Raw genomic sequence first — 6,537 nt, forward strand, 5'->3', positions numbered from 1 at the left:
GCCCCGTAAGACAGCCGTGTCGTCCACGTCCCCGCATTAACATAAATCTGGCTTTTAATCATAACTAATAACATCACATTATTGGATTATTTTAAAAATGTGTTTCCTGTTTTATAAATAACTTTTTTTACTAATAAATTATGTACATATTATAAATGAAAGTTTACAAAAGGTAAAGAAAAACATCTGTGCTGGAATGGTTTGAGTCGGTCGATGTCATTCCGGAACCTTCCAAAACGTGTCAACTTGTTGTCGACTCTCAAAGCAGCTTTATTACCGAAAGTTTTCGACACCAAATATGTAGTAATAGTAATACAACAAATTTGCGGATATAACTGAATAGGAATGAAGGATCGTCTTCACGCTACATCTTATTGTACGTTTTGTGTGTCGTGCAAAACTTACGACAAAACGTACGTTTTATCAAGTGTATAGATACATATTAACGTTTTTCAAACAATGTGTTCAATATTCGAGACAAAACAATCACGCGACTACAAATCGCAAGTGGAGTCCGGCGCTTATGCTTTTCACATCACATCTTCGATCTGACCTTGGATTTCATTTCGATTCATTTCATTTGTTGTTATACACTTCACAAAACGTACGTTTTGTCGTACGTTTTGCATGACACACAAAACGTACAATAAGACTGAGCGTGAAAACAACTCTTAAAGGCAATTTCACAATTTTAAAATTATTTTGAAATATTCCGGGGGGCAAAATAAAGTGTGACGTATCAAACTTATATTTGTTTTTATGGAACTCTTGGTATTTTATTGCATTTTATATTATAATTTCGAAGATATTTCGGTTTTTCGTAAATTGTAGGGAGTTAATAAAAATTAATAACTCTGAAACCAATGAATTTAGTCAAAAAAATATTTTAATTGTGGGTACTAGCTTAATAATAGAAAATACCAAAGTAGTTATTAAAGTTTTCTGAAAATACTCAGGGTGTCCGAATTGAGGCAATTAGTTGACAATTAAATGTTGTTTTTTTTTAATTATATTTAATTTTTTAAATAGTTTTCCTTAATTAGAACACTTTGTATATTAACGTATAACTATAGTTTAATTATTTTGCCGTTTAAACAATATTTAGGACATTATCCTAAGTGTACCAACCTGTTTAAATTTCAACGTTATTGACAATTATTATTTTGAAATGTTTCAATTTTTTCTATACTTTTTCATATTTTCACGAAATTCTGAGTAGGGCTTTTGTCAAATAATACAATTACTGATTAATATTTCATTAAATCGTCATCTTCTTGATTATATATCTAAGTGAATTCTCATAACATAAAAAATAAAATCTTCGGTGAAACGCAGAGTCCGTAGATATGATTTTAATAATCGGGGAATGTTCTAAAAATTGTTCAATTTCTGGAGAAATGTAGGCACAGAAACCCGGATTCCTATTATACAGTACTTAATAATGTTTTAAAATAAATAAATAAAAAAAGATTTTATACCCAATGAGCGCATTACACAACTATGCAATCACATACAAATAAAATATAAGTATTGTAATAGATAGAAAATGTAAAAAGAAAGAGAAAACAAAAAATATAAACACTCAACTTTACTTTTCATCAATTATTTCGTGTATTAATAGAGGAAGATAATTGTTAAAATAAAACTCTCTTAACTTTTTGACCATTTGCTCCCATAACTGCTCATCTTTTTCAATAAGCTCGAATATCAACCCTTTCGGGGTCCACATGCAAAAGTAACAAAAGTTCTTATTTGCAACAAATAACTACCCTTGAATTTGATAGTAATATGGATGATTTCTCTTTAAAATATATCTATTATCCTTCACTTCCATATACTTTATTATCTTTCTCTCTATTGCATGTTTAGGACATAAATCTTTTGCTGAAATTGGACATTTAATTTCGACAATAATATTATTACCTATGAGTCCATCAGGTGTTGCAGCTAAAAAAGGATATTCCTGATGAACATACATTCCTGATGGGCAAATATCTAAAGCAAGCATTTTGCTTAATTCTTGTGCTGCAATGGATTCTTTTTCTATTCCATAGGCGGTAAATTTATTTCCTTAAAAAGCATTTAAAATAATGTCTTTGGCAATCTTTCTTTTGTCGGTTGTTACCTTTAATTTACAAATTCGGCCAAAATTGGAGGCTGTCAGACGTTTCCTTCTTTCTGAATACCATTCACTTGAATTGCGTTGAGTTATTGTGTTATTGAATAATTTAATACATTCCTCATTATTCTTATAAAGTTCCGATAGAAATTTTTCTTTAATTTTCTCTAATTCTTCATGATCAATTTCTAAAGTTTTTTGTGCTTGTGGCCCATAATCTTCATCTGGAGCATGGTTTTTTGTTATATTTTTTTTCGATTTTTGCAACTTTTTGTGATACTTTCTTCGCAATGTGTTTTTGGTGCATTTAGAAATACATTTTTTTGTATATATACCAGGACTTCTTCCTGTGATGCTTTTGTGAAGGGCTTGGTGATAATCACCTTTAGAGTTGTACGAGAAAGCAGCAGCGTGGCATCTCATTTCATAGGAACCCCGAGAGCTATAATGTATCCTTTTACCTCCTAGAAACTTTGCTATTACATTATTATATTGTTCAGCATAATTGTTACTCATATTTTTTATCAGACTATTTGCATGGAACTTTAATCTTGCTGCACATGAACTAATATCTTTCAAGAGGCTGCATTCTTTCATTGGTATTGTATAATCCGTTTCTGATGATTTTCTGTGACAAAAATAATCTGCGCAATTCGAATGGTTTCCAAATACATGAAGATGGCTATTAGATATATCATTTTTCAAATACTTTATTTTTAGGTCATTTGGTTTATCTGACTGTCGATGGTATTCAGTTGCTTTTGTAACAGCAGTTCTTAATCTTAATACTTTATTTTTTAAAATATTTCGTAAAAAAATTGGTACCAGTTTTCCATCGGAACTATATCGTTTTATTGATAACTCTTTTAATCGTGTGCAATAGTTTCTTAGGACGTGGTTACGACATTCAATTTTTTCAACAACATTATTACCATATGGTCTATTTTCTAAAATTTTTTGATGAACACTACTATCTCCATCGGCTATTAAAAATTTGTAAGTAATTCCATGCATGTACCTACTACATTTAAATCCATCTAGAATTATATCACTTTCCATTGCAGTCGAAGCTTTTGTCCAATTTTTATAACATTCGTGTTCTTTATCTTCTCCGTATAATTTACAGTAGGAACAGTATTTGTTCCTAACACCAAGATACAGAATCTTTTGGGTTCTGTAACCAATAATGGCTGCAGCTCCAGAATTGGCGTTATAATTTGTTTTATATGATCTCTTTGACCAAGAGCAGTCCGCAACAACAGTTATAAAAGGATAGCCATCTTCATTAATATCTCCATGCTCTTTTGCTAATTTGACCTCTTCTTGTCCAGCCTCAAGCATTGATTTCCAAGAAATCTCATGGTACAAGTTATATAGATCATTTTGAATTGATAAATAATATCTTTTTGGAAGTGGTGGGATATTTAAGCTCGACGTTAATTCAGTTAATTGCGTGTATCCTCCACCAATACTAACTATTCCAATTACTGCTGCAGAATTGACGTTAAGGGTTGGTTGTTTATATTTTTCAGTTTCTACTTCATGTTCAACGCGACACATTGGGCAAAAGAGAGTAAATTTAGAATAAAATCCTTTTCGCTTTTCACCAGTCACCGTAATATCTTCTGTTTTACAATTGTTGATCAATACGCTGTGAGGGAATTGCAGTATTTGTCTAATAAAATACTCAACATCTACAATTCTTCTTCCTTGTAAAATGAAATCTGACGTAGTTTGTCTAAAAGATATATAAATTATTTATTTTTGTTTAACAGTTAACTTTTACGTATTATACAAAACCGAATATTCCTTCTGTGCGAAACTAGAATGGATAATAAGCAATTTGGATTTAGAAATGGTCTAGGAACTAGAGAAGCACTATTTTGTATGCGCGTTCTCTTACAAAAAAGTTGTGAATTTCGAAAGAACGTTTATGTTTGTTTCATCGACTTCGAGAAGGCATTCGACTGAGTACAACATGATACACTTTTTGATTGTTTGCAGGCAGCAGGACTTGACCACTACGTTATAAGACTGCTGAAGTACTTATATTACAATCAAGTAGACTCTATCCAAATTGGAGACAGTCGTACTGAAAAACTACCGATAAAACGTGGAGTACGACAAGGTTGTGTTTTATCACCCACCCTTTTTAATCTGTTCTCTGAAGAAATCTTTAGGAAGGCTTTGTATGACAGACAAGAGGGAATAAGACTAGGCGGAGAAGTAATCAACAATATTAGATACGCTGACTATACAGCCATTCTTGCTGAAAATTTACAAGATCTTGAAACATTGCTAAATCTAGTCAGTGGAGCAAGTTATCAGAGAGGCCTTAAAAGTAACATTTCAAAAACAAAGTGGATGATAGTTGGAAAGATTAATATAGATCAAGGTCAGCTTTCTCTTGATGGAGAGGAGTTAGAACGGGTGAATAATTTCAAGTACCTTGGCAGCTGGTTAAATGTAAATTGTGACTCCGATGAAGAGATAATAACTAGGATCGAAATATCACGGAAAGCTTTTATGGCCTGGAAACCAGTTTTATGTAACAGAAACCTGTCGATGAATATTCGAAAGAAGGTCCTGAAATTTTATGTGTGATCTATCCTATTGTATGGTTTTGAGACATGGACGTTAAAAACCACAATGCTAAACAAAATAGAAGCATTTGAATTGTGGTGCTATCTACGAATCCTAAAGATATCGTGGGTTTCGCACATTTCCAATGAAGATGTTCTTCAAATGATGAATTCAGAACGTCTGCTCATAAGCATCATAAAGAGGAGAAAAACAGAATACTTCGGCCATATAATTCGAGGACCTAAATACCATCTGCCTTATAACACAAGGAAAAGTGTAGGGAACGAGATGCATTGGTCGAAAGAAACTTTCATGGCTGCGTAATATTAGACAATGGTGTGGCTGCACAGTGGAAGAATTATTTCGCGCAGCAGCCGATAGAGAGAGATTTCAGGAAATTGTAAACATGATGACGGCCAACGTCTGAATACAGACACGGCACCTAAAGAAGAAGAACAGTTAACTGCACTTTAAATGTATTATAAATTTGTAAAAAAAACTTACGTAGTAGCTGAATATTTCTGTATTATGTTCTCCTCGCCAGATTCTTTGAAATTACGGGAATGACTGTTATAGAAAAATCGTATTAATTTAATGTTAAAAAATTTAAAGGATAGCTTACATAGTAATTGTCTCTGATACTTCCTTAGCTGCCTCTCCAGAATACCGGGCTCGTCTATAAAATTCAGAATTAAATATTTAAAAAAAAATTAATGTGTTACTTACTTAGTATCTACAGTTTCCGCTTCTACTAACTCTTCACTCATTTCTGAATAACTAGTGGATCGTCTGCAACAGTAAAATTAAATACATAGTTACATAAATAAGCGGTATCAAGGATGACTTATCTACTTAATTAATATCTATTATTGGTTTTCTTATTATATAGATTATGATATACTCATAAGGAAAAACAATACAATACGCTTCTACATTTCAATTTGAATTACGTAGAAAATTACGAAAATGGCGGGAAGAAAGAGGCTCTCAGTAAGAGAGTAGATTTGTAATTGGTGGACTTTGTTCAGTCCAGTTTTATTATCGAGGTACTTTAGTTGACATCTTTGACAAATGTAATAAATCATTTGATGTGATCATTTGATATGACCACAAACATATCTACAATCGGCAAAAACTTCCAACAATCCAACAAATAGTTTACTCCTTTAAACGAGAATAAAATTTAATGCGAAAATTATTGGTATATGGATAGATTTTATAGATCATATTTTGACTATAAATTTAAAATTAATTTGAAAAATACAAAAGTAATTAATTTGATTTATGTAAAAAAGTACTTACTTCAATTGAGCTAACCGTCTATTTCTTCGCCTCTCAGTAACACATTTCTTGTAAAAACGTCCCATATTTTAATTTGCGCAAATAAAGAAATAAATAAAGTCTTTATAAATTAATTTAGTAATATGTACTACATTTATACCACGAACATTCAAAAACTGAACGAAACCGAAAAAGCCATCTCTACCTTTCTAATGACAATGTCACTGTCAACCTAATGTTTACATCTGCAGTTTCCATACCAGTGAGAATTTTACTACACGTAATTTGCCGTGTAAAGACAGAAAAAGTAGGGAAAGCCGTGAAATATTTGTAAATTATGTTCCCATAGCCTTAAGAAGATCGTTTTTTGAGCACTCGATGGTGTTGAATAGAAGCTACCTTATGCTTGCTGTATTAGTCATGTTGTGACTGAAACCTAGTCCATGATATTAAAAAAAAGAAAATTCGATTTAATGGTTACAAGAAGATTCTACAAGCAAATCAAAAAAGTTTTGTCATCTGTCATGAAAAGAGTATTTTATGTCTGGCAATGT

The sequence above is a fragment of the Diabrotica virgifera genome, chromosome 9, assembly GCF_917563875.1.
Source record: "Diabrotica virgifera virgifera chromosome 9, PGI_DIABVI_V3a".
Taxonomy (NCBI): Eukaryota; Metazoa; Arthropoda; class Insecta; order Coleoptera; family Chrysomelidae; genus Diabrotica; species Diabrotica virgifera.